The sequence below is a fragment of the Sus scrofa genome, chromosome 5 (genome assembly GCF_000003025.6).
Source record: "Sus scrofa isolate TJ Tabasco breed Duroc chromosome 5, Sscrofa11.1, whole genome shotgun sequence".
NCBI lineage: Eukaryota > Metazoa > Chordata > Mammalia > Artiodactyla > Suidae > Sus > Sus scrofa.
This window is the reverse complement of record NC_010447.5, coordinates 28,011,925-28,039,745: the sequence shown is the minus strand read 5'-3', so window position 1 is coordinate 28,039,745 and position 27,821 is coordinate 28,011,925. Positions and strand designations below refer to the sequence as shown.

General features: G+C 37.0%; 1 long non-coding RNA gene across 1 annotated transcript in view; it reads right to left on the bottom strand.

Annotated features, from left to right (window-relative positions):
• Positions 1-4,698, bottom strand: part of LOC110260694 — a 69,925-nt gene extending 65,227 nt beyond the window's left edge. Inside the window, exon 1 of the long non-coding RNA XR_002344000.1 lies at positions 3,737-4,698. This is a non-coding gene — a long non-coding RNA (uncharacterized LOC110260694). The remainder of the gene's footprint in view (positions 1-3,736) is intronic.

Sequence of the window (27,821 nt, the reverse complement as noted above, 5' to 3'; positions counted from 1 at the left end):
TAGGTTGCAGACGTGGCTCGGATCTCGCGGTGCTGTGGCTCTGGTGTAGGCCAGCAGATACAGCTCCGATTCGATCCCTAGCCTGGGAACCTCCATGTGCCATGGGAGCGGCCCCAGAAATGGCAAAAAGACAAAAAAAAAAAAAAAAAGAAAAGGAAGAACCATATGATCCAGCCATTCCATTTCTGGGAAAACATTCCAAGGAAACAAGGCTATTATGTTGAAGAGCTATCTGCACTCCTTTGTTCATTGCAACGTTATTCACAATAGCCAAGACATGAAAATAACTTGTGTCCATCAAGGGTAAAGAAAATGTGATGTATATATATGAATATTATTCAGCTATAAAAAGAAGGAAATCCTGCTATTTGTGACAACATGGATGAAACTGGAGGGCATCATGTTAAGTGAAATAAGTCAGACAGAGAAAGACAAATACTATGTGATGTCACTCATATGTGGAATCTAAAAGCGTCGAACTCACTGAAACGAGTAGCATGGTAGTTGATAGGGGCAGAAGGGGGAAATAGGGAGGTGTTGGTCAAAGGGTGCAAACTCTCAATCACAGGGTGAATAAGCTCTGGGGATCCAGCACACACATGGAGACTATAGTTAATACTGTATCATATACTTGAAAGTTACTCTTAGAGTGGAGCTTTCATAGTCTCACCGTAACAACAAAAACAATATGATAATTATGTAAGGTGAAAGACATGTTAACTAATTTGGCAAGCATTTCACAAAATATATGAGTATCTAATCATCGCATTGTACGATTTAAACACATTAATGAAGCTGGGGGAAAAACCCCTAGGAACTATATCCAAATCCATCTGTTAATCTTATTAGCTTTACCTCCAAAATACATCTGATTAGTTTTCATTATCTCCACTTCCCATCATCTCCAATATTATCATTCTTTTATTAGCCTCCTCTTCATTTCATGGGTGAGGGAGGGATTTCCAGCCTCGGGTAATGGGGATAGCTAAACACACAGAGGACTGGACAGATGAAGCCGATATCAGTTTATTAGTCACATATACTTACAGACCAGGGGACACCGTGCACCATGAAGGACCAAATGGAAGTTGTACATATGAAGAAAGTGAACAAGCAGAGGCTGAGAGAGACAGGCTTTGCAGTAGCAAGATGATGGGGTGTCCCCTGGTTCCTAAAGTAGGATGTGACCATCTTGTTTGAAGAATCCTGAGTACCGATGAAGAACCAAAACTTGCTGCTCAGGGATGAGCAGAAACTGCACATAGTCTGCTTAATTAGGAGGATTGTTTGGCTAGGGGACCTTATCTGTGGGGCAGAGGGAGAGGGCAACGCCCTTCTGATTTTAGTGGATGTCAAAGCAGCGCATAATATTAATATTGGTTCTTGGAGTTCCCGTCGTGGCTCAGTGGTTAACGAACCCGACTAGGAAACATGAGGTTGCGGGTTCAATCTCTGGCCTCACTCAGTGGGTTAAGGATCCAGCGTTGCCGTGAGCTGTGGTGTAGGTTGCAGTCTCAGCTTGGATCCTGTGTTGCTGTGGCTCTGGTGTAGGCCGGCAGCCACAGCTCTGATTCGACCCCTAGCCTGGGAACCTCCAAATACCAAGGGTACAGCCCTAAAAAGACAAAAGACAAAAAAAAAAGAGAAAAATTAATATCGGTTCTTAAAGCACATTCACCCTAGTCCTAGGCACTATAATCACTTACTGGAATTGACATTCTACTTTCTTTAAATTGATTTCCTTAACAATCTTTCTACAAACTATTCTCCAAAGCAGTTAGAAAGATCTTTTATAAGAGTTAATCTGATTATAACTCTCCCTGGAGAGTTAATCCACAAATTTCAGATGATCTGGTTCTCATTTTCCCTTTCAGTCTCTAATAGGAAACTCTTGGGCTCCCTCTCCTCACCCTCACTTGAGCACAGCTTCTGTCCTTTGAAAATGCCGAGCTCATTCTAATCTTAGGGCATTTGTACCTGTGGTTATTTCTATTTGGAATGCTCTGCCCAAGATCTTTGTTTGAACTCCTTATCTTTATCACACAGGTCTTTTTTTTTGGTCAAATATCACTTTCTGAGAGAACTTACTTTGTCTCTTAGAAAACAGTGACCTACACACCTTCCAGTGACTCTTTTGGCTGTGTATCTTGCTTCGTTTTTTTCATAGTACCTATTACCACTGAAGTTATCTTGAGCATTTATGAATTATCTGTAAATTTTTCAAGGGAGAGGATTTTGTTTCATTCATTGTATCTCTAATGCCTACAAAAGTGCCTGGCACATAGTAGGCGCTTAGTACATATTTATTGAACAAAAGAATACAACTTCTGTGTCTTTAAATCTGTTTAAACACTTCAGTCAGATATTCTCCCCCAGCCTAGTATGATCTTAGGAATTCAAGGCTTCTGGGAATTTCAGCCTAAGAAAATAGTCTTTTCTAAATTTCTCTAAACATCCCCACACCCTGAAACCAAATTCATCAGTGGCTTTTTGAAGGCTAAGAGAGGATTTCCTTTGATGAATCTCACTGTTGGTTCTTTCAATGTGAGAACATTCCAGTCCTGGCATCACGTTTGTGCTTATATTGTAGGAATCCTGACTATCCCTATGGGCTTGCTTATGCTCCTCTGGGATCATGATGTGAGCTGCACCAACTGGAAGGGAAAGTTGCGTCTCCATATCTCCTCTCCCTTTTCTGTATCCAAATCTAAAATCAACCACTTCATCCTGCACTGAAATATAAGCTTCTCACTAAACTTTGCTGGTTTTCATAATTGTAGTATCTCACTCCCAGAGAGCTTGAATCAAGCTAGATTTATGAAAGGACCAGGCAGGATTCTGAATTTTCCTTCCCCAAAGCTATGGACAAAGACTTAAGGAAAAAAAGATAATTTGTCACAGAACTCTATTTGTCTTGAGAGAAAAAATTGATTTCCCCTAAGAAGTTGAGGGCTCTTCAATAAGCATTAGCTCTCCTGCTGACAGATTGGCTTTCCAAAACTGTTTCCTTTATGAAACACATTCTAAGTGGTATATCCTCTCCAAATAACCATGATAGCCTTAACAAATAAGAATTATTTTCAACTTTCAAATTCTCCTGTTAAGCAATAAAGAAACAGAGGTAAAAGCAATGTGGAAACCTAGTTTTATTTCCAAAGGCTGTCTTTATCTTTTACATTCTTACATTTTCTTGCCTGAAGCACTGTTTTTTTATGACCATTTAATTTCAAAAGTATAAGAGAAATGGCCCACAGTTCCTACCAGTATTAGGAGATAATGTCTACAACCCTTTTTCGATAATCTCAACTTAGTATTTACTTAACACTTCCCCTTTAATTATCTTCAATTCCTACACAAATCGACCTGGTGCCAAGTCAAGCATAAATATAAACCCATGGGTGAAAAATTAAAGCAGAGATTATAAAAATTTCCAGATAAAAATACAGGCAAAAATTGATCCAAGGGAGCAAAATCACTGGACCACTTGCGTCTATAGAATTGTTGCTGAAGAACAACCATGTTGGCTTAGTACTTGACATGTTTAGAATTCAACCCGTAGCTAAGTCAGTTGCATAGTGACTAAAACAGATGAACACTTTAGTGTTGACTCGGTTACCGCAAACTAAAACAAACAATGAAGGAAACAACCGATTGGCTGTCTGGCTCTTTTGGTTTCCTATTACTGCCATAAAAATTACCATCAATTTAGCCGTTTAATACAACACGCATTTATTACCTCTCAGTTCTGTAAGAAGTCCAGGTAGGTCGGACTGATTCCTCTGTTCCGAGTCCCACGAGGTGAAAACAAGATGTCGGTTAGCCTGGGCCCTTAACTGGAGTCTTTAGGGGAGGAGAAGTCACTCCGAAGTTCATTCAGGTTGGTGGCAGAATTCAGTCTCTTGAGGTTGTGGGGCCAAGGTCCCCGCTTCTTTCCTGGTTGTTATCTGGGGGACTCTTTCACCTTGAAGTCCCCTGTGTTACTCACGTTGCCTACCCACCAGGCCTTCAATAAGTCTGGGCTCCCCTCTGCCTCCTCCCTTCACCTGCCGCCAGCTGGGAAAAATGTTCTGCTTTTACTGACTCACATGATTAGATTGGGTCCACCTGGAAAATCCAGAGTAGTCTCTCCCTCACTAACTCTGTAAACAATTACAGCTTCAGAGTACCTTTTGTCACATCCAGGGTTTCAGATATTAGGTTGTGGATATTTTTGGGGGACCATTCTGCGTACCAGCCTGGCTTACAAAGCTCTACCTATGTGGCTAATAAATGTAAATTATAAGCACACTGCATCCACACTAGCCTTCTTGCTCTTTCTTGAATATGTCTGTTCTCTCCTCAGGACCTTTGCACATGCTGCGACTTTTGCTGGTAATGCTGTGCCCCAGAATTTCATAAAGCGGATTTCTTCACTTCACTCAGGTTCAAGTGTAAAGTCACCTCTTCTGAGAGGCACTCCCTTGACCTCTTTGTAAATGTGCCTCTCTGTCCATCAGTTACTCTAACCCACTACAAGATTTGATTTTACTTGCAAATTATCTTTATTCTTTGTTTGTCTACTTGTTTATTGTCTGCCTCCGTCCATAGGCTTGATGGATGACATAGATGTAATAAATAACCTGCCTAGCTTATTTATTACATCTCCTATGCCAAGATCAATGCCTAAAACATGTCACCTATCTGTGATTTAGTTCTTCCTTTGAATAAATAAAATTAATGATTTTGTACCACTTTATCATTTAGGTAAAGCCAATACATTATTTTAATAAAGATATTATAATAAATACATTTCACCTGCTATGAAAATAGGCACATGTTTGTGCCTAAAACAAAGCCTGATTTCAAGGAAATGACTGATGCTGTAAGGCTTAGAGTGGGGCTTCTCCACCCTGGCTGCACATTAAAATCACCTGGGAATCATTAAAAAGGAATTGATTGTCAGGCCCCACACCAAAGGGCATTCTCTGGAAGGGGGGCTCTGGTATACTTAAAAATCTTCCCAGTGTCCTCCCGTGAGGTCCAGGAGTGGATGCAAGAGCTTCAGAGCAGAAGACAGAAATGAAGCTGGGGAAATGGGGGCAGGACTCCACCCAGAGTGTCCCAGAGGGAGGGCTACAAACAGAGTCAAGAAATTCCACTGAGGGCAGGGTTACTGGTGCCAGACTTTGTCTCCTACAACAGTGTGTTAGTTTGCTAGGGCTGCCATCATTAAGTACCCCAAATTGAATGTCATAAACAACAGAAATTATTGTCTCATGGTCTGGAGGGTGAAGGGCAAGGTGTTGTCAGTGTTGGCTCCTACTGAGGTCTCTGAGGGAAAGATCTGTTCTAGGCTTCTCTCTTAGCTTCTGGTAGTTTGTTGGCAATATTTGGCATTCCTTGGCTTGTAGGGCTCTGCCTTTATCTTTGTGTGGCCTTCTCCTTGTGTGCTTGTCTGTCTTCAAATTTCTCATCTTTATAAGGACAACAGTCATATATATTGAACAAGGAGCCAGACTACTTCAGTGTGACCTCAACTAATTACATCTGTCACAACCTTATTTTCAAATAAGGTCATGTTCTGTGGTACTGAGGGTTAGGACTTCAACATGTGAAACCAGAGGTGGGGGATTGTTGGGCTACACCCAGCAGGTCTGCAAGCCCTGGACTTGCTCAGCCTCAAGGGCAAAGAAAGAGCCTGGAGTCAGTGACAAAGACCACAGAGGCATTAATGTTTTAATACCTGGGGATCTTACACATCTGAAAAAAAGGGTCTTGAAGCAAAAGGGACACTCCACTGTGGAAGGCAGATAGCAAGCAGGACACAGCAACAGCAGTCTTCACTGGGGGTGGGGAGAGGTAGGGAGACCACCAGTTATAGAGGTATTGGCATCAGATTGGCTTATTGGTTATGAGGGAAACCAGCAGAGGGGCATAGCCCTCTCAGTCCTTTGGGCTAAGTACCTTCCTGGACCAGAGGTCTTCGTTAAATTATCAAAGGGGAGCCATTGTGATCTGAAGATGAGAAGATCACTAGCTAGCGGGAGGAGCAAGTATGTAGGTACTTACTGATTAGGCTCTATGATTAAGGGAGAAGAGCCATAATGTGAGTAGGGTGTAGGTGAAGCAGGGACTGTTTCAGCAGGAGATGGACAGAGAGCAAGCAAATAGCCATCTCAGGTGGCCTGATCATATAGGGAAACATAATTCCATCTATAATTCACAAACAAACCAAAAACTCGACAAAACACGTCATGTCTGTTTCCAGTCCTAGTCCTGGACTGGGGTCTTTGAGAGAGTGTGGCCTAGCTCTCATGTAGGGACACTCTCCAGAATTAGGAAGGTAGCTATGGAGCCCAGGCTGAGCACTGTGGTCGCCCTGAGCTAAAGAAGCAGAGATGAGCTGCTAAGGCAGCTGGAATTTACAAGACAGAGTTCAGGTGAGGGAAGGTGTATGGTAGGCTGGGAGATGGGGCCAGAAGCCTATCCAGAAGTTCCCTGCAGGTTTTGGTCCAAGGGCAGGGCTGCATAGGCCCAGGGCAAAACTCCATGAAGTCTACTAGAGGGAGGCCACTGCAGAGCTGAGAGCAGATAGCTGAATTTGAACAACAGGGCTCTTGTAAAATACATTTTAATTGATAACACTAGGCTTTTTGTACAAAATAGTAATTATATGGAGTTATATCTTAAACTGTGAAGAATGTTTACATTTATTTTTAAGAATTTATCTAAATTAGGGATTAGGTTTTTTTTTTAATGAAAGAAGATAAACTGTCCAAGAACATTTTATTAAGAGCAATTTAAGAATATTTCAAGTAATCCACCAATGGAATTAGAAGAGAATATCTGGGTCTTTAGTTTCACCACCATTTAGGACCCATTGAATTTTGTGAATTCCTATGTTGCATCATCTATTTCTAGAAGTTATTCTGCTCCGGCTCTATGTCATCTTAGTTTTAAAAGAGATACAAGAGAGATCCCAGTGCTGGGGATATGGGGTGTGGCTTGGCCAGTTGAAGAGAGATGGAGCATCTCTGGTGTTCTATTAAGATTCCAAAAAGTTCACACCTGCAGAGTAAGGGCCATCCCTTAGAACTGAAGACAAAAACTATAATACATACACCCATACTAATAAGAAAATAAATAAATCCAAGCCTTGTCAAAAAAATTGACTTAAGATAATACAAAACACTGGTTGAAGGAAGATAATGAATCCCAATTCTCTACACTGTATTTTCTACAACACCCAGGGTATTTTTAAAAAAATGACTGTGCATGCAAATGTAGGAAAATGTTATTCATAAAGAAAAAAAAAGAATAAGTCTTGACTCCTACATTACACTACACAAAAATCAATTCAAGATGGAAATGTAAAAGTTAAAATTATAAAATATCTAGAAGAAAATGTAGGGGAATATCTTCATGACTTGGAGGTAGATAGGGATTTCTTAAAGAGGCACTAACCATACAAGGGAAAAGATGTTAAAATGGACTTCTTTGAAGTTAAAACCTTCTGCACATCAAAAAATACCCCACCACTTAGACATGGAGAACAGACTTGTGGTTTCCAAGGGGGAGGGGGAAGGAGTGGGATGGACTGGGAATTTGGGGTTAATAGATGCAAACTATTGCCTTTGGAATGGATAAGCAATGAGATCCTACTATATAGCACTGGGAACTATATCTAGTCGCTTATGGGGGAGCATGATAATGTGAGAAAAAGGAATCTATATGTGTATGTGTGACTGGGTCACCTTGCTATACAGGAGAAAATTGACAGAACACTATAAACCAGCTATAATGGAAAAAAATAAAAATCATTAAAAAAATAAACTTTAGCTGGAAAAAAAACACCATTTAGAAAATGAAACTGCCATGAATTGGAAGTATATATTTTCTTTTGACATATCTTATACATTTATGTTTGGATATATGTTGAACTCAATCGTATATAGAACTTCTATCAATCAATGGGAATAAAATATCTCAAAACATTTTGAAATAAGGCAAAGATGTCTTTCATACAAAAAATGTATACATTTTCTTGGTGATCTAGTGGTTAGAACTCAGTGCTTTCATTGCTGCAGTGCAGGTTCAATTATTGGTCTTGGAACTGACATCCCCCATCAAGCTGCTGCACACCTTAGCCAAAAATAAAGTCAAATAAACAACAACAACAACAACAAAACCCCCAAAATTCATAAAATGGCCAATAGGCAAGTGAAAAGGCAAATTAAAAACACTAGGACCATTTCACATGTATTAATATGGCTAACATTTAAAAAGAGCCTGAGAAAAAACAAAAGTTGGTGAGGTTACAGAGCATATAACACACATTTGTTGTAAATAATAGTGTAAAATGTTACCACCACTCTGCACAACTGGCAGTTTCTTACACAGTTAAACATCTCTGTTCCTAGATATTTTCCTATAACAAACGGAAAATTAGCATTCCATCAATAGCAGAATGGATAGAAAATCAGGAAATATTTGTACAATTACATAATAGGAAACTAAAAAGAGTGATCTACTATTCCACTCAATGGAAATGAAATTCAAAAGCACTTTATTGAGTGAAAAAACTCAGACACAAAAGATTAAATTCTGTATGATATGTATGGGAGGCTCAAGAACAGTCAAAATTATATGGTGATAGAAATCAGAATGGTAATTGCTTCTGGGGATGGATACTGAAGCATAAGGGAAGGGAAGGAGGCACAAGGGAAATTTCCAGAATGATGAACATATGCTAATCTAGACTGGAGTGTTGGCTTTACAAATACAACTTGTCAAGGAGTTCCCGTCGTGGCACAGTGGTTAACGAATCCAACTAGGAATCATGAGGTTGCAGGTTCAAGCCCTGGCCTTGCTCAGTGGGTTAAGGATCTGGCCTTGCCGTGAGCTGTGGTGTAGTTTGCAGACATGGCACGGATCCTGCGTTGCTGTGGCTGTGGCGTAGACTGGTGGCTGCAGCTCCAATTCGACCCCTAGCCTGGGAACCTCCATATGCCATATGCTGTGGAAGCGGTCCAAGAAAAGGCAAAAAGACTATATGTGTGTGTGTGTGTGTGTGTGTGTGTGTGTGTGTGTGTATCTTGTCAAAAGTCATCAAATTGCACATTTTAGCTGTGAATTGCAACATACATATATTGACTTTAATAAAAATGTTCCATAACTGCAAAAGTTAAAAAGAGAGGCCACCATGGCAAAAAGGACATTGAAAAAAAATGTACTCATGGAGTTCCCATTGTGGCTCAGCAGTTAATGAACCTGACTAATATCCATGAGGAGGCAGGTTTCATCCCTGGCCTCGCTCAGTGGGTTAAGGATCTGGTGTTGCTGAGAGCTGTGGTGTAGGTCGCAAAAGAGGCTTGGATCCCACATTGCTATAGCTGTGGCGTAGGCCAGCAGCTACAGCTCTGATTCAACCCCTAGCCTGGGAAACTCTATATGTTTCAGATATTGCCCTAAAAAGCAAAAACAAACAAAAAAAATTGTACCCATCTTTCACTTTGACCAGCTCTTCCTGGTAGATGGTTAGTGTTCCAGATGTGAATGGGTTAGTGTTCCAGATGTGAATGGCAGAACACTGTGGGGTTCTCAGCAGTTTGTTGTAGTCTGTGGGAGCCATGACTACCTGGTGGAACTCTGTGGCAGACTTCAGTGCCACAGAGGAGTTGTGAATGACTATGGAGCTTGGCTTTCGGCTGATCCTGGGGAAGTCACGAGAAGTGGTAGCAGAGCTGCTGCCAGATGACATGAGACCGGGCCTTGTCCACAACAGCCTCCAATGGGAGTCAGTGGTGTGTGTAGCTGTCATTGGCTTTTTGGTGGGTTTCTTGTATTTGTTCAGACTTATGCATTAGATTAGAAGCTGATTTTATGTAGAAGGAAAATTTGAGTTGCACAAACACAGGCTGTCTTGATTCAGGTAAAGCATCAATTCTTTGGCAAGCTTAATTCTGATCAAAAGGAATATTTAGATACAGGGTCATCTTTAGAAGATACCAGCTTGGGAAAAGAATCATCAGTATTACAGAGCCGGCTGGGAGAGAACCAACTTGATCCCAAAGGAGGAAATGACTTCTCTAGCAAAATAAATAAAGGTCTGGACCCTCAAGACAAAAAAGAGACAACAGCTGAAATTATAATGATCCAGTCACCAGAAAATAACTTAGGAGATACCACATTACAAGAAGACTTTCCAAATATTGCAGTGGTTGGAAGCCTGCATCCTTACTGTCCCTCACTTAGGATCTGAAAGCAGAGCTATTCACTTCCCTCCACTTAGACCCTGTGTGCTACCGTGTTCCGTTCTCTACCTCTGCCCACTTCTATCTCCATCTCCAATGAGATCCACTGTTGTCTGTGCTTCTGGCAAGCACTTAAGAACCCTCCTCCAGAGGCTGAAGTTTATTTTGTCCACCTTTGCATTCTGAGAACAGGGTTGAGTTCCTTTAGGGTTCAGGGAACCTTAAGGATTCAAACTTCAAATAAATCACCTAGAATAAATTCCAGAAATATACCAAGAAACGGGACTCTTTAAAAATTGTCTCTCTTTAAAGGGAATTTTAATCTTGTTCATTATTTTAAGAACTGATGATAGTTACGAGACCTGAACGTGTGCTCAAAATAAAGTATGATGAAATTTAGTTCTTAGAACAGTGTTTTGTAACTTATTTTCATATAAATTTAATAAGTGAATTATTTCTATTATCCTTTGTTTCTGTATCATATACATATTGTGTTTATTTAATATGTACAGTTTATAGCAAAAAGAGATACTTTAAGTGAAAAGGCAATTTTGGTTTGCCAAGATCTGTATTTACTATAGTTATAAATCAAGTGAAAAGTATTTTTCTTTTAATAAATAGTGCTTAGTTTAAAAGTTTCTTTTTTAAATGAATATACCACATATCATAATTGTGGAGTGTAGTTAATGTGCTTTAGAACAAAATTGATAGTATTTAATAGTTTCTATTAGATAATACTACTACAGATGTTTATGTAAAAATAAAACCTAAAAAGGAAAAAATTTGAAAAAAAATATTTTATAGACCTTTACAGCATTTTTTTTCTAGTTTATTTATTTTAGCAATCCCAGTTCCTAGGCTACTCCCTAGACCATTTAAATCAGAAACTCAAAGGGTGAGACTAGGCAGTAGTATTTTTAAAGCTATCCAGGGGTTTCTCATGTGTGGTGAAAATTCAGGACAACTGATTTTAATGGAATGCAGAACATTATATACAATTTCATTGTAAACTCATGTAAAACCTGTCTTATAGCTATTTTATCTTAATTATATAACAGAATATTCTAACTATAAAGGAATAGTCCCATATAAATAGAATACAAAAAAAGTGTCAACAAAAGAATACTCTTGGAAGTTTCTGTTATGGCTCAGCAATAACAAACCCAACTAATACCCATGATGACACAGGTTTGATCCCTGGCCTTGCTCACTGGGTTAAGGATCCAGCATTGCCATGAACATGGTGTAGTCTGCAGACACAGCTCAGATCCAGCGTTGCTGTGGCTATGACAAAGGCCCGCAGCTGAAGCTCCGATTCAACCTCTAGCCTGGGAACTTCCATATGCCACAAGTGCGGCCCTGAAGAAAAAAAAATAGTCTCATATAAACTGATGATGATATGGTGTAAAAGAGAAAAGATTGTTTTTAATCAGGAGATTTATTTATGGATTTTTATTAATAAATTAGTAAAGATTAAAATGTTTTATCATTGATATGGTGTGGTTTATGTCCTTTTTTTTTTTCTTTCTCATATCTGCACCTGTGCCATATGGAGGTTCTCACTCTAGGGGTTGAATTGGAGCTGCACCTGTGACCTATGCCACAGTCACGGAAACACCAGATTCTTAACCCACTGAGAGAGGCCAGAGATTGAACTTGCATCCTCAGAGACACTATGTCAGGTTCTTAACCTGCTGACCCACAATGGGAACTCCTGTGGTTTATTTCTTATTTTGCTTATTTTGTCTTTAGTTTCCTTACTTCTAAAATGACTGGCTGAATTAAAATGTTTCCAATGATTTCCAAGATACTTTATAGTTATAAATTCTTTGAAATTTAAAAAAATTGGAGATGAAGAGATTAAGATTGAATTTTGACACTTTAAGCACTGGATTTTTAAATTAACCTTAAATGCCAAGAATGATGACTCATCTCTTATAGCAATATCTTTATAAAATTTTCCACCTCCCCTTCTAATTTCCTACTGCCCTCTTTTTTGATGCTGGAAATTCATTTATTCCTGATGTTATACTCATAGACCCGAAACTTTGCTCTGAATAAATTACCTGCTGAGTGTGAATAATTGCCTTTTTATAATATTTGTCATTACTAGTATGATGTCCATGAAACTGAAAATTTCACTTCATTTCTTCACATCATGAGCACATATTACTTTCTTATTTCATCAACTAAATGAAGTACAAATTTGTACTTAGATATATAGAGAGTAAGTTATTGCTACAATATGTAATATATAATCAGTAAGCTATTTGTACAATAACATTGGTAGACTATTCAACAACGCAGAGGCAAAAAACCAATACTATGATTTCTTGTCTTCAGTGCATGGTGGGTTAGAGTTTAGCTGAGGTTCAGCTGATTAGGGCTGGGATTGCTTGGCCTTGGTTTTAGTCTATGGCTTGGGTCTAAGTCTCCTTTACATGTGTCTCACCTGCTATGGTCCAGCAGTTATCTGAGACAAAATGTAGAAATGCAAGAGAGATGAATGGAAACAATGCCTCTTAAGCTCTTAGCCCAGAATTTACAGCCTATTACTTATGCTGCCTTTCCATTGGCAAAAGTCCATTGCTGGGCTCCATATCAATGGGACCTGGAAGTATACTTCACCACATTGAAAGAGTAGTAAATATTTATTGCACAACAGTTCATACTATCATATCACTCTATCTACCTATCTACATATAAAACGAAGGATAACTATATTATACACGATTTCTCTTTGCAATTTTTGTCTTCCTAGGATAGCTCATCTGCAGAAAATCCTTTTCATATATACCTGCCTATCTGGTATATGAAACATTAACATCCTCTTAGCTTTAAAATGAGCAAAACATTGGAAATTTGATTGGCCCGAAGGTGAGGGCAAAGACACTAAAAATTTTACTGTTAGAGTTTGGCCCTAATTTTTAAAAAACTATGATTTTTTGCCTCTAGAAATCATACTCCTGGTGGAAAGAGTTGATGATTTTTAGCCAAACACTTAACCTCAAAGCAAATGTGGCAATTTAAAAAAGAATAAGTTACTGTTTCTTTCAGACAGCTTCTAAATCAGAATTTCTTCCCAGATGGCAAGAAAAAAAGTTTCTTTCATTCAAATGACTTTTGTTCAAAGAGAAACAAGGAAGAGAGGATATATAGAGATTGGTTGGCTACTGGTATTGTCTGGTTCCTCATAGCCACAGTAATTACATCTGTGAAGCTCAACAAAGAATTTACAAAAAAAAAAGGACTGCATTGAAGGCTGGTAGGCAGATTATCTCAGTGGGTTGAAAGCAAAATAAAGTAGTTCCCATTGCAGCTCAGCAGGTTAAGAATCCAACTAGTACACAGGATTCAATCCCTGACTTCGCTCCGTGGGTTAAGGATCCAGCTTTGCCTCCAGCTGTGGCATAGATCATAGATGTGGCTGTGGTGAAGGCCTGCAACTGAAGCTCAGATTTGACCCCTCGCCTGAGAACTTCCATGGGCTATAGGTGCGGCCCTAAAAAGAAAAGAAAAGAAAAAAAAAAGGTAAGATTGACAACTACTTAACTGTCAGACACAGAAATGGCTTAAAAATCAAAACAAAACATCCTGACTTCATGCCATTGTTAGCCCCTAACTCCTCCTGACCCCACCTCAAATTTCTTCCATGTAAATTTAGGGCTCAGCTAGATTAGGTTTATCATAATGAGGTCTCTCTCAGCAGAATCAAATCTACCACGTGGTGGGGTTCAGAATTCATCTTGCTGCCATAAACCCATTTCTGGTATGTCCAGGATGATATCCATGTTCTTGAGGTTTCCAGGTCCCAGAATTCCCTCTTCTTTCTCCAACTCTTTGGGGCAATCAGATTAATCTAGCCTGTCTAGCTGGATTTCTTCATTGTTGACTTCCTGCCAGTAACCCACCTCTCTTTTTGATAGTCTGTTGTCAGTTCTTCATTTGGAGCTTAGGCCTTGTTCTTCATGTAACCTTGGGTGAATGAACTAGTCTCAGTTGACTGGAAAAAAAATGCACAATCTAAAAACTGAGAGTTATGTTTTATTTAGCCGACATTCTGAGGACATCAAGCCTGGGATATAGCATCAGATAACATTGGGGAAATGTTCTCAAGAGGCAAAGAGGAGAGCCAGGATATACAGGAGTTTTTGCAACAAAAGACCAAGTAGCGTGAACATCAAAAGATTACTATTAATTAAAGAAAACCAGATATTTCAAGTTAAGGAATTTAGCCCTTTTCTTTACATGGGATGATGCAAGAATCTGGGCTCACTGAAATCATTCCTTTGATACACACCTCAGCTCTCTGGGGCCAGTATTCTGTTCTTTCTTACCCTGAGTTTCCCCAGGATACAATGTGGGGTGTGGCTGCAGCATCCTGTTTCCATCCTGAGTTCCCTCAGGGCTCACCCTCTGGGTGGCTATAATGTGATTGCTTGACGGCTGCAAAAAACCTTTGTTTCCCGGTGTGGAAGGCAATACTTTTCATTCACATCTCCTGTCCTATTCTTAGCTGCTATGATGTACTAGCCAAAGTGAACACCCATCCATCACTTACCAAACACCTGACATGTGCCACCCAGTAGCCCATAGGTGTTAGCCTCTGTAACAAGGGTAACCCCCTATGGCTGTCATATTGATTCAAGTTTTCTCCTTCCTGCCTCATCAATCTACATGTACAATGAGGGATGAACACCCCTAAAGCAAAATATTGGATATGTTGGGTCTTCAGTTAAATTTGTGTTAAAGCAATGAGTAGACAAGTGAAGTAAGCCTTGCACAGCACAGACTCCACTGCAGAAACTAGACATCAGCTGCATTTATTTCCAAGTTATCTTAGTTTTTCTTCTGAGAAAATGAGTATTATTTTAGGATTTGCATATGAAAGGTAGTTATTTAGATAAACAACTATCAGTAATAGAGTTGTTATTATTGTTACCTCTCTGTATTTGAATCAATGATATTTTTAATAAGATCAAAATACTTCATTAGTCTTATAGTGATCTTTGAAACATTTACTTCTCATAAATGTTCCATTGCTTGTATTGATCCTTATTACTGTCTTTTTATTGATTGAAATAATATATCTTGGACATAAGTATGGACTGAGCAACATTAATAAATTGGCAGCCAATCATGTAAATTGGTACTCTGCAAAGTTCAAATTTCTCTTCTAGATGAATATAACAAAAGTCTGAAGCTCTTGTATCAAGTGATCTTGTATCAAGTGTATATAACAGAGGATGTTTTTGAAAATTTTTTAAAAAGGAAAAAAAAATCAGAGGATTTATGAATTTCCATGGATGTAGATATCACACATCACTACATCTGTGTGTAGAATCGGCCAGACTGAAACCATGTAAAGAGCAGCACTCCTTACTCAGTTGATGAGGCTGCTGCAACTAGAGTTTATTAACTATCTTGGGATTTTAGCACAATTTGGACCTTGCTTTTTGATGTCTCCCTATAAACATATATTTTGGACTCACAAAAACCAGGTGGCTAAAATCTGATAATTGTAGATTTCAATATATCATTGTCCTTGTATCCCTATATCAAGAACAGCAATGAATTTTCAAAACTAATTAAGGAGAGTTCCTATCTCCAGGGGAAGGACTTGGAAAAGGAGGTAAATAAAGGACAGTACTATAACCTCAATTCTGTCTGCTTTATGCCTTTAAACAGACTTTTGTTTTTAAAAGGATTAGTTCTTATAAATGCTTGTTTAATTGGCCTCACAGAGGCTAGGAAAGAATTTGGGAGTCCCTGAGTGCTCTGAGAGTGCTAAGTTTTTACCAACAAATTGCATCTAGCCTGGAGCTTCTCTGAAGCAAGATTCCCCAGGATCCCAAGGTATTTAGCTATGACCCGGATTTATTTATTATTCTATACACTTCTTCCCAATATGAATAAGTTTTATGGATTTGTTTTCTCTCAGGGGAGAAATATATGAAAAAATTGTTACTTCTATTTTTTATCTTGTAACATGCAAAACCCATAAATTGGAGTTCCTGTCATGGCTCAGTGGTTAATGAACCCGACTAGCATTCATGAGGACATGGGTTTGATCCCTAGCCTCGCTCAGTGGGTTAAGGATCTGGTGTTTCTGTGAGCTGTGGTGTAGGCCCTGATTGGACCCCTAGCCTGGGAACCGCCATATGCTGCAGGTGCATCCTAAAAAGACAAACACACAAAAAAGCCATAAATGCCTCAAATCCCATAAAATTATAAAAATATCAAATTTTTATAGTAATTATTATAACTTTTCCAGACCCTGTATTACAGCTTCTTAAGTATTATCTCTGATCTCAGAAAAAAAAGAAACCCAAACAAAAACAAGCAACAGCAACAATGATAACAAAACCCTGAGAGGTAGGTATTATTTCTATTTTACTAGATGCAGAATTGAGAAAGTTTAAGCAAACTGCCTAGTAACACAAAGCTAAGAACAGAATTTGAACCTAAGTTCTATACCCAAAGAATGTGGTCTCCTGTGGAATTGTAGAAATGCATGTTAGGAGTGGCTGTTAATCATCTTAGTGGAGTTTCTTTGGTGACATTAATAAAGTAGCATTAAAACTCATTTGATTAATCATTTCAGAGTGCAAATTACAGATCAATTGTCACTCCATGGCTGTTTAATAAATTGAATTTTCTTTGTAATTGAAAAATTGACATTGTCTGTTTCATGACATTATATATCCTAGAAGGGAGTTTTATGTCATTGGCTAATATGGAAGAAAATAGATTAACTCTTCTTACCTAAGAAACAATTACAGTGGCCCAGCTGATGAACTCCCTTAAGCGATTTCATAGAACAAATACAATTATCCCCCCTTGGACTATCAGATATATACAATTTTGGAAAAACAGTGAATTTTAGGCTCTGATATATGATCGCTATTGGCCAAGAAGACATAATTTTGGGCTTTAAAGTGAGACTCTATTAATAAAAATGTTATATCTGGTCTGACTTCTTTAGGGAGCAAGCAATTCATGAAATATTAAATATAAAAAGCACATGTGCAGGAGAAATTAAATGAAATACATATGAGCAGAAAAAAAAAAACCCTTGGGATTCCATATTTAGTTGACAAAGTACCAGTTATTAAGTGTCTCTAGATAAATTGCAATTTTCTTAATATTTTTCAAAAAGAAACAACCAAAAAATATATACATAAATGTACATGAAGTAAACATTGAGGAAAACAGCAATGTGTGATTTTTACATTTTTAGAATTAATATTTGGAGAACAGATCCCAATAAAGGTGATACAACTTACTCCAGTTCACATGATTGTTGAAAAGAAGAAACCTAAAATGGAATGGTTATTTTGTAAGTAGTTCTTGGTGCAGAAAATGTCAGAATCCCATCATCTGATCTTGGAGATATTAACTAAAACTCAATGATAAAAAGTAGAGGAAAAAACAATATTTGAATGAGAAATTTGTCAATATTCCAAAGAAAAGGAATTTTAAAAGGTCATTTATTATTGGTTAATGAATGACATTAGGGAAGAAGCCAGAAAGCCAATTGTTAACATGTCCTTTCCCACGAGATACTATGGGTAACTTAATCAAGACCAGTCTTCCAGTTATCACAAAAATAGAATTAAATTAAGTAGGGTTCCCTTGCCTGCTGTGGGTCTTTTACTGGGATCAAAGACAGATTCTCAGCATTCCCTCAATCTTAACTCTTGCTATTTGCACACAATCCCATCATATCACTCCCAAAAAACTAGCATTTCCTTAAATTCCATCTCAGAGCTAGGACACCAAAGTCTCTTCAATCTGACTGTGGTATAATCCATAAGAAAATTACTACATTCTGGGTATAGAGTATTTAATTCTATAGGGAAAACCAGGTAGCAGAGAAACTTGGAGTTTATATAATCTTATTGGAACAAGGCAAACATTCTTAGCAAGAGATTTTAAAGGTAGTCAGGTGTTACAGACAAAACAGTATGCTATTAAAGATAACTTTCAGAAAAAGCCAAAACTGGACTCTTAAGCAAATGTAAAATGAAGACACTGAAAAAATTACTTATACCATTAATTAAATGAGGGAACAAGAAAAGGTGTTACAATTTGGTTCAAAGGAGAATTCAAAGAACAGACACATTTATCATCAGGAATATTGAAATGAACACACAAGTGGACCCCAAACTTTCCACACATGGGAAGATGATCTCTCTACTGGACAAAGGCCATCTGCATGTCCATAGGCAAGAATCGTTTGCATTGCCATCAGTTCTGGACAAATTAACTTCAATTTCTATAGATTCATAAAATACCCACATCAAAGACAAAGGTAGATATTCTATGGGGTCAGATAATTGTTCATAGGTCCAGTATTCCATTAAAGGAATATCCAGTAATCTGAGAGAAAAGCTGTGCAGTTGTATGCTGGTAAAATGTCAACAATTAGCTCTCCAAAAAACCCTCAGTTGGCAAAGTTGAAAGCTATGAAATTAATACGCAGAAATAAGTTACATTTACATACACTAACAATGAAAGATCAGAAAGAGAAATCATATAAACCATTCCATTTACCATTGCATTAAAAAGAATAAAATATATAGGAATAAACCTATCCAAAGAAACAAGATAACTATACTCTGAAAGCTATAAGATGCTAATGAAAGAAATCAAAGATGGCACAAACAGATGGAAAGATATACCATGCTCTTGGATTGGAAGAATCAATATTGTCAAAATGACTATACTACAATCTACAGTTTCAATGCAATTGCTATCAAATTACCAAGGACATTCTTCACAGAAATAGAACATAATATTTTAAAACTTGTATGGAAATGAAAGAGACCCCAAATAGCCAAAGCAATATTTAAAAAGAAAATCAAAATGGAGGAATCAAATTTCCTGACTTAGACAATACTACAAAGCTACAGTTACCAAAACAATGTGGTACGGGCACAAAGACAGAAATAAAGATCAATGGAACAGGATAGAAAGCCTAGAAATAAACCCAAGGGTCAACTAATATGTGACAAGGAGGCAAGAATATACAGTGGAAGAAAGATAGTCTATTCAATAAATGGTGTTGGGAAAAACTGGAAAGCTACATATAAAAGAATGAAAACAGAACACTAACACCATGCACAAAAATAAACTCCAAATAGATTAAAGACCTAAATATAATGCTAGATACCATAAAAATCCTAGAGGAAAACATAGGCAGAACACTCTTTGACATAAATCATAGCAACATCTTGCTTGATCCACCTCCTAGAATAATGACAATGAAGACAAAAATAAACCAATGGGATCCAATTAAACTCAAAAGCTTTTTCACAGCAAAGTAAACCATTAAAAAAACGAAAAGACAACACATATGGTGGGAGAAAATCATTGCAGACAATGCAACATAAAAGGGCTTAATATCCAAAATATACAAACAACTCATATGACTTAAAAACAAAAAAACAAACAACCCAATTGAAAAATGGGCAGAAGACCTAAATAGAAAAGTCTCTACAGAGGACATATAGATATCCAAAAGGCACATGAAAAAATGCTCAATTTCACTAATTATTGGAGAAATGAAAATCAAAACTGCAATGAATCACCACCTCACACAAGTCAAAATGGCCATCATTAACAAGTCAACAGGTAACAAAAGCTGGAGAGGGTGTGGAGAAAAGGGTAGCCTCCTTTGCTGTTGGTGGGAACATAAATTGGTACAACCACTGTAGAAAATAGTATGAAGGTTCCTCAGAAAACTAAATATAGAACTCCTATATGAGCTAGCAATCTCACTCTGGGCATAATCTGGACAAAGCTTTCATTGAAAGATACATGCATCCCCTCTGTTCATCACAGCACTATTCACAATAGCGAAGACATGGAAACAACCTAAATGTCTATCAACGGATGAATGGATTTAGAAGATGTGGTACATATACCCAATAGAATACTACTCCGCCATAAAAAAAGATAATCAAATGTCATTTGCAGCAACATGGATGGAATTAGAGATTCTCATGCCAAGTGAAGTAAGCCAGAAAAAAAAAGATAAACATCAAATGATATCACTTTTTTGTGGAATCTAAAATATGGCACAAATGATCTTATTATAAAATAGAAAAAGATCATGGCCAAGGAGAACAGACTTGTAGTTCCTAGGGGGGAGGAGAGAGTGGGCTGGATGGGCAGTTTGAGGTTTTTGGATGCAAACTACTATGTTTGGAATGGATGGGCAATGGGGCCCTTCTGTATAGCACAGGGAACTGTGTGTGATTGCATCACTTTGCTGTACAATAGAAATTTAAGAAACATTCTAAATCAACTCTACTTTAATAAAAAATTTAAAAAACTCTCAAAATCCAAACTTTGATTTGTAACAGCTGTCAATTTTCATAATGTAAGTGCTCTCCACTTCCATGGCTGGTTCTAAGCTATTAGCATGTGATCACTGAAGGTGACTGGGGAAGACGGGTGCAGCAGCATCATTATATAGTATTTTCTCTGTGAAGACAGAATAGACATAAATAAGCTCAAGAACGTGATGAGAGAAAAATGTAGAAAAAATAATTGGAAAATGATAGGGTTTGAGTGTTTATTACCTCTGCATGCTTGTTAGTTTTCTTGCTGGTGTGCAATTTTATGAGTTTTAGCACATGTGTAGATTTGTGGAACTACAATCAGTCCTCAGAGTAGTTAAAAAAAAAAAAACCTCCTTCCTCCTGCCTCTTTATTTTCATACCCTCCCAAACTCCTAGCGCCTGGCAACCACTGATCTATTACCTATTATAGTTTTTCATTTTCCAAAATGTCAAATAAACGTAACCCTGCAATTAGCATTCTTCACAAAGTGGAGAATACATTTTCTCAACCTGGCACATTTCAGAATCAGCCAAGTTCTTATATGTATCCAAAGCTCTTTTTTATTGCTGAGTAGTATTTTATTGTTTGGATGTACCAGTCTGTTTATCCAGTCATCCATGGAAGAATATTTGAGTTGTTTTCCCATTTTTATTTTGGATGATGAATAGTGCTGCTGTAAATGTTGATGTATGGGTTTTTGTGTGAATGTGATTTTCAATTTCTCTTAGGTAAATACATAGGAGTTGGATTGCTGGAAAGGGATAAGTATATATTTTTTGACAATTAAGCAGTTAGCGACTATTGAAAAGAAAGTTTCCATGAACATCCAGGTACAAATCTTTGTATGGACATAATCCTTCTTTCCACTGAGGAAACAGCTAGAGGTGGAATATCTGAGCCATGTGTTTAGCATATGTTTAAACTTTTTAGAAATTGCCAAACCATTTCTCAAAGTCATCACACCATTTCATGTTCCAACCAGCAGTAACTCCTCCTCATCGATGCCTGGTATGGTCATTCTTTTTAATTGTAGACATTCTAATAATGTGTGTAGTTGTACCTCATTATGATTTCAATTTGTGTTTTCCTAATTCCTAATGATATTAAACATCCTTTACTACCTTATTTACCATGCATATATCTTATCTGGTGAAGTGTCTGTTCAAATATTTTGATTAGTTTCTTTCATTGGTTAGATTGCTTTCTTAGTTTGAACTGAGTTAAACTAATGATTTGCAAATATTTCCTTGTAGGGCCTTGTGTTTTTTGTTCTTTTAACAATGCCTTTTAAAGAGTAGGCATTATTCATCAAAAAGAATAAAATCTTTAGGAATAAATCTACCTAAAGAGACAAAAGATCTGTACTCTGAAAATTATAACTACTTGATGAAAGAAATCAAAATGACACAAACAGATGGAAAGACATACCATGTTCTTGAATTGGAAGAATCAGTATTATCAAAATGACTATACTACCCAAGACAATCTACAGATTCAATGCAATCCCTATCAAATTACCAAGGACATTTTTCACATAACTAGAAAAAAATATCTTATAGTTTATTTGAAAGTGCAAAAGACCCATAATAGCCAAAGGCATCTTGAGAAAGAAAAATGGAGCTGGAGGAATCAGGCTCCCGGACTTCAGACTATATTACAAAGCTATAGTCATCAAAACCATATGGTACTGGCACAAAGACAGAAATATAGATCAGTGGAACACGATAGAAAGCCTGGAATTAAACCTACGCAGCTACAGTCAACTAATCTATGACAAAGGAGGCAAGAATATATAATGGGGAAAAGACAGCCCCTTCAGTAAGTGTGCTGGGAAAATGACACCTACATGTAAAAGAATGAAATGAGAACACTTCCTAACACCATACACAAAAATAAACTCAAAATGGATTAAAGACCTAAATATAAGACAGGATAATATAAAACTCTTATAGGAAAACATAGCCCAAACCCTCTCTGATGTTAAACTACAGCAATACCTTCTCAGATCCACCTACTAGAGTAATGACAATATAAACAAAAATAAACAAATGGGACTTAATTAAACTTAAAAGTTTCTGCACAGGAAAGGAAACTGTTAACAAAACAAAAAGACAACCCACAGAATGGGAGAAAATATATGCAAATGAAGCAATTTAGAGATTAATCTCCAAAATTTATAAATACCTTGTGCATCTCAATACGAAAAAATCAAACAACCCCATCAAAAAAATGGGCAGAAGATCTCAACAGACACTTCTCTAAAGACCTACAGATGGCCAAAAAACACATGAAAAGATGTTGAACATCACTAATTATTGGAGAAATACAAATCAAAACCACTGTGAGGTAGCACCTTACACTGGCCAGAATGGCCATCATCAAAAAGTCTACAAACATTAAATGGTGGAGAGGGTGTGGAGAAAAGGGAACATAATTACACTGTTGGTGGGAATGAATGTTGGTGCAACCACTGTGGAAAACAGTATGGAGATTCCTCGGAAAACTAAAAGTAGAATTACCGTTTGATCCAGCAATCCCACTCCTGGGCATCTATCCAGAGAAAACCATTTTCCAGCCTTTTCCTCCTTTGTGCCTGCCCTTCTTCCCCTCTTAGCTGCTGTTCTCCTCCCACCCCCACCCCCTTCTCCACACTGCAACCTAACCATATTTTTCTTGTCTCAAGATTTCTCTGAATTTTAATGAAAAGTAATTCGGTCTTATCTTACAGAAGAAACTGGGGTGTGGAAAGATTAAGTGATTTTTCCTACACAGATTTAGCCTGAAGTTTCCTTCCACAAGTATACACTAATAATAACCTTTAAGTACTATAAAAGAATTAAATCAGTACTGAAAAGGTATTTATGATTTTCCTTTGAATTGGTTTACTGATAGATAGAAAATGCAAGTCATTTTACTAACAGGAAACTGATTCATTTTAGAGGTGTAGTCATTTTAATATGGTAAAGTAAAATTTAGCATCCTGAAATATGCCAAGAGAGCTATTACATAATAGAAAAATAAACTCCCTTCTATAAGAAAGTTCCGTACATGAGCAAGCAATTCTCAAAGAACGAAATACAAGTCCCTCCTGACCCCTCCCCCTAAAAGTGTTTGATTTCACAAATAAAGAACTGAAAGTTAATATAACAATGAGATAATCTATATACATTTGTAAATGGGGCTAAATATAGATATGAACATGAGGGTACAAAAACTAGAAAATTGGGGAAGACTATGGATTAAAAAAATACTCTACAGAGGCCAAAGTAATGGGATATATCAAAAGCTGTAGAAGCACTCATTCTTTCTCTAGGAATTCATAAAAAGAATTAATCTTAGGTATGCAAACAATTTAATGTAAGGATGTTTATAATAACTGATTTATAATATTAGAAGACCAAAATCTGCCTAAAAGAGAGACTTCTTAAATTATGGAAAGCTATAAAATGCTGTTGTTAAAATTATCTAGGTAAATATTTAAAAACTAGGAAGTATGTTAGAATGTTAGATGAAAAATGAAAATTATAAAACATATAAAGTGTGTACAATTTCTCTAAATAAAACCTTTGGTCTATAAAGCTTTTATTTAGGTATGAACTTTGACAGATGCATCAACTTCTGCAGTTCAAAGTGGATTCTTGAGTGTGTCAGATTTATTGAGATGCAACACAGTGAAAGAGATACACGTGAAATACTTTTTTAAAAGCCAGATTTATTAATTGGCACAACATTGTAAATCAGCTATACTTTAATTTAAAAAAATTCAAATCTACTGATACATAACTTACGTTAGTGTAACCACCCTTTTCAGGTGTACAATTTGATTCAAAGTTTTTGCCAACATATAACGTCATGTAACTAGTACCACAACAAAAATATGAAAAAATTGTTATCACCATGAAAACTTCCCTTTTACCCCTTATATTCAATCCCCCCCCCAGTCCCTGATCTGATTTCTGTTGCCATAGTTCTGTTTCTAAAATGTCATATAAATGAAATCATACAGTATGTGGAATTTCGTGACTGGTTTCTTCCACTTATCACAATGCTTTTGAAATTTATCCATGGTATTAGGTATTTTGATGTTTCATAAGACCAATATTTTTATTATGAGAAGTTAACTCAGAAAGAATTAATAGTTATGTCTTCTTTGAGGAAATGTCTATTTAGGTCTTCTGCCCATTTTTTAATTGGGTTGCTTGTTTTTTTTGGTTGTTGACCTACATGAGTTTGTTTATGTATTTTGGAGATTAGGCCTTTGTTGCATCGTTTGCAAAGATTTTCTCCTATTCCATGGGTCTCTTTTTTCTTTTCTTTTCTTTTTTTTATAGTGGTTTCCCTTTCTGTGTAAAAGCTTTTGAGTTTAATTGGGTCACTCTGCTATACAACAGATATTGAAGAAACATTGTAAATCTACCATACTTCAATTTAAAAAAAAAAAGGTGAAAAAATATAGAGATACAAATATGAAAAAAAGAAAGAGTTAATAGACAACATAGTAATCTAAAATGTTTTCCAGAGAAAGATTTTTCTGAACTAGTGCCAGAGGGCATTAGTGCCATAAAGTAAGATTCTCACCTCCTATTTAAACTATTTCCAGGGTGTTCCCGTCATGGCGCAGCAGAAACGAATTCGACTAGGAACCATGAGGTTGCAGGTACGATCCCTGGTCTCCCTCAGTGGGTTAAGGATCTGGCATTGCTGTGAGCTGTGGTGTGGGTTGCAGATGTGGCTCTTATCTGGAGTTGCTGTGGCTGTGGTGTAGGCCAGCAGTAACAGCTCTGATTTGACCCCTAGCCTGGGAACCTCCATATGCAGCAGAACATCCTAAAAGTACAACTGGGAACCTCCATATGCAGCAGAACATCCTAAAAGTACAACAGACAAAAATAAAATAAAATAAACTATTTCCAATCCATTAATAACATATCATTTTTAAAAAGGTGGAATTTCTTTTCTTTCTTTTTTTTTTTTTTTTTTTTTTTGTCTTTTTGCCTTTTCTTGGGCCACTTCCGTGGCATATGGAGGTTCCCAGGCTAGGGGTCTCATTGGAGCTGTAGCCACCAGCCTACACCAGAGCCACAGCAACGCAGGATCCAAGCCCCGTCTGCAACCTACACCACAGGTCACGGCAACACTGGATCCTTAACCCACTGGGCGAGGCCAGAACCCGCAACCTCACGGTTCCTAGTCGGATTTGTTAACCACTGTGCCACGACAGGAACTCCGTTGGTTTGGTTTTTTTTTTAAATGAAGGCTCTGAACCAGTGTTCGTGATTTTGCAGAAAAGCCAGTTTTGATTAAATGAGTTTGGAAATGCTTCATGCTATTAGCCCCCTTCTGGAGATCCATAGTAGCATATCTAAACTTCGGAAAAATTATGGATTAAAGAAATCCAACTAATTGTTTAACCCAGCATTTTCCAAACTATTTACACTATAAAACATCACTGTCCAATAGAACTTTCTATGGTGATAGAAATGTTCTGTATCTGCAGTGTCCAATTATACTAGCCAATAGCCACTTGCAGCTATTGAACACTGGATGTGCAACTGAGGAACTGAATTTTTAATTTTATTTTGAATTTTTAATTTTATTTAATTTAAATAGCCAGAGGTGATGTTTATATTGACAATGCAATTATAGAGTCTACAAATTTTCTTTCTACAACCTTCTTACAATGTCACTGAACTGTTGTCCCACACAGGACTGACTGCATAATTCATGGGGCCCAAGGCAAAATGAAAATGTGAACCTCCTTGTTCAAAGCACAAAAAAATTGCCATTAAATGTCCTAAAGTATAAAAGATTTTTCCTTTTTTCTGTGGTCTCTCTATTCACTTGTCATGAGTGTTTCTTATTTGCCATTGGATGTCATTCTAGGTAAAGTTAAAACTGTAAACAATTAGTCCTAATTTTGCTATTGATTTTTATATTGTGCAGTGCCAGAGTAAAATACAAATGTAAGAGTTCCTAACTTTAAAGTAGACTCTCCCAACTTGCACATTTCATAATTTGTAGCTTCTGCATATTTTTGTCTTTTGTCCTTGGAGAACCATGGAAATGCTGTACAAAACTTACCTGACTACATTTATTCAACTTTTAAAAAATTGAAATAGAGTTGACATACAGTATGTTAGTGTATATGAACACAACATATTTCTTTAAATTAATTTTGTATACTGAATGACTTCATTTATTCTAATATTTTTGGGTAGCATCTTTAGAGTTTTGTATGTATATTACCATCTCTTCTACAAACATTGACCACGACTAGGATGTCCAATACTATTTTAATAAAAGTGATGAGAGTGGGCATCCATGTCTTGTCCTGGATCTTGGAGGAAAAGCTTTTGACTTTTCACTGTTGAGTATAATGTTGGCTATAGTTTTGTCAGATATGGCCTATATTATGATGAATGTTCCTTCAATACCTACTTTGTTGAGAATTTTTATCATTAGCGAATGTTGAATTTTGTCAAAAGTTTTCCTGCATCATATAATTTTTATTCTTCAATTTGTTAATATGCTCCATTGCATTAAGTCATTTGACGTTATTGATCCATCCTTGTATTCCTGGGATAAATCCCTCTTGATCATGGTATATGATCTTTTTAACGTATTGTTGAATTTGGTTTGCCTAAATCTTGTTGAGGATTTTTGCATCTATGTTCATCAGTGTAAATTTCTCTTTTTGTGGTGCCTTTGTCAGGTTTTGGTATCAGGGTGATGCTGGCCTCATAGAATGAGTTTGGAAGCATTCCTCTCTCTTTGGGTTTTTGGAATAGTTTGAGAAGAATAGGTGTTGACTCTTCTGTAAATGTTTGGTAGAATTCACTATGAAGATGTTTGATCCTGGAGTTCTGTTTGTTGGGGGTATTTTTATTAGTGATTCAATTTCATTATTGAAAATTGGTTTCTTCGTATTTTCTATTTCTTCCTAATTCATTCTCCAGAGATTATATGTTTCTAGAAGTTTATCCAATTCTTCTAGGTTGTCCATTTTATTGGTTATAATTGTTCATAATACTTTCTTAAGACCCTTTTTCTGTGGTGTTGGTTGTAACGTCTTTTATTTTATTTATTTGGGTTCCCTCTCTCTCTTTTTTTCTTGCTAAGTCTGGCTAAAGGCTTATAATTTTGTTATAAAGTTTATAGTCTTTTCAAAGAACCAGCTATTAATTTCATTTATCTTATATTTTTTCTGCTGTCTTTTTAGTCCATATTTCACTTATTTCT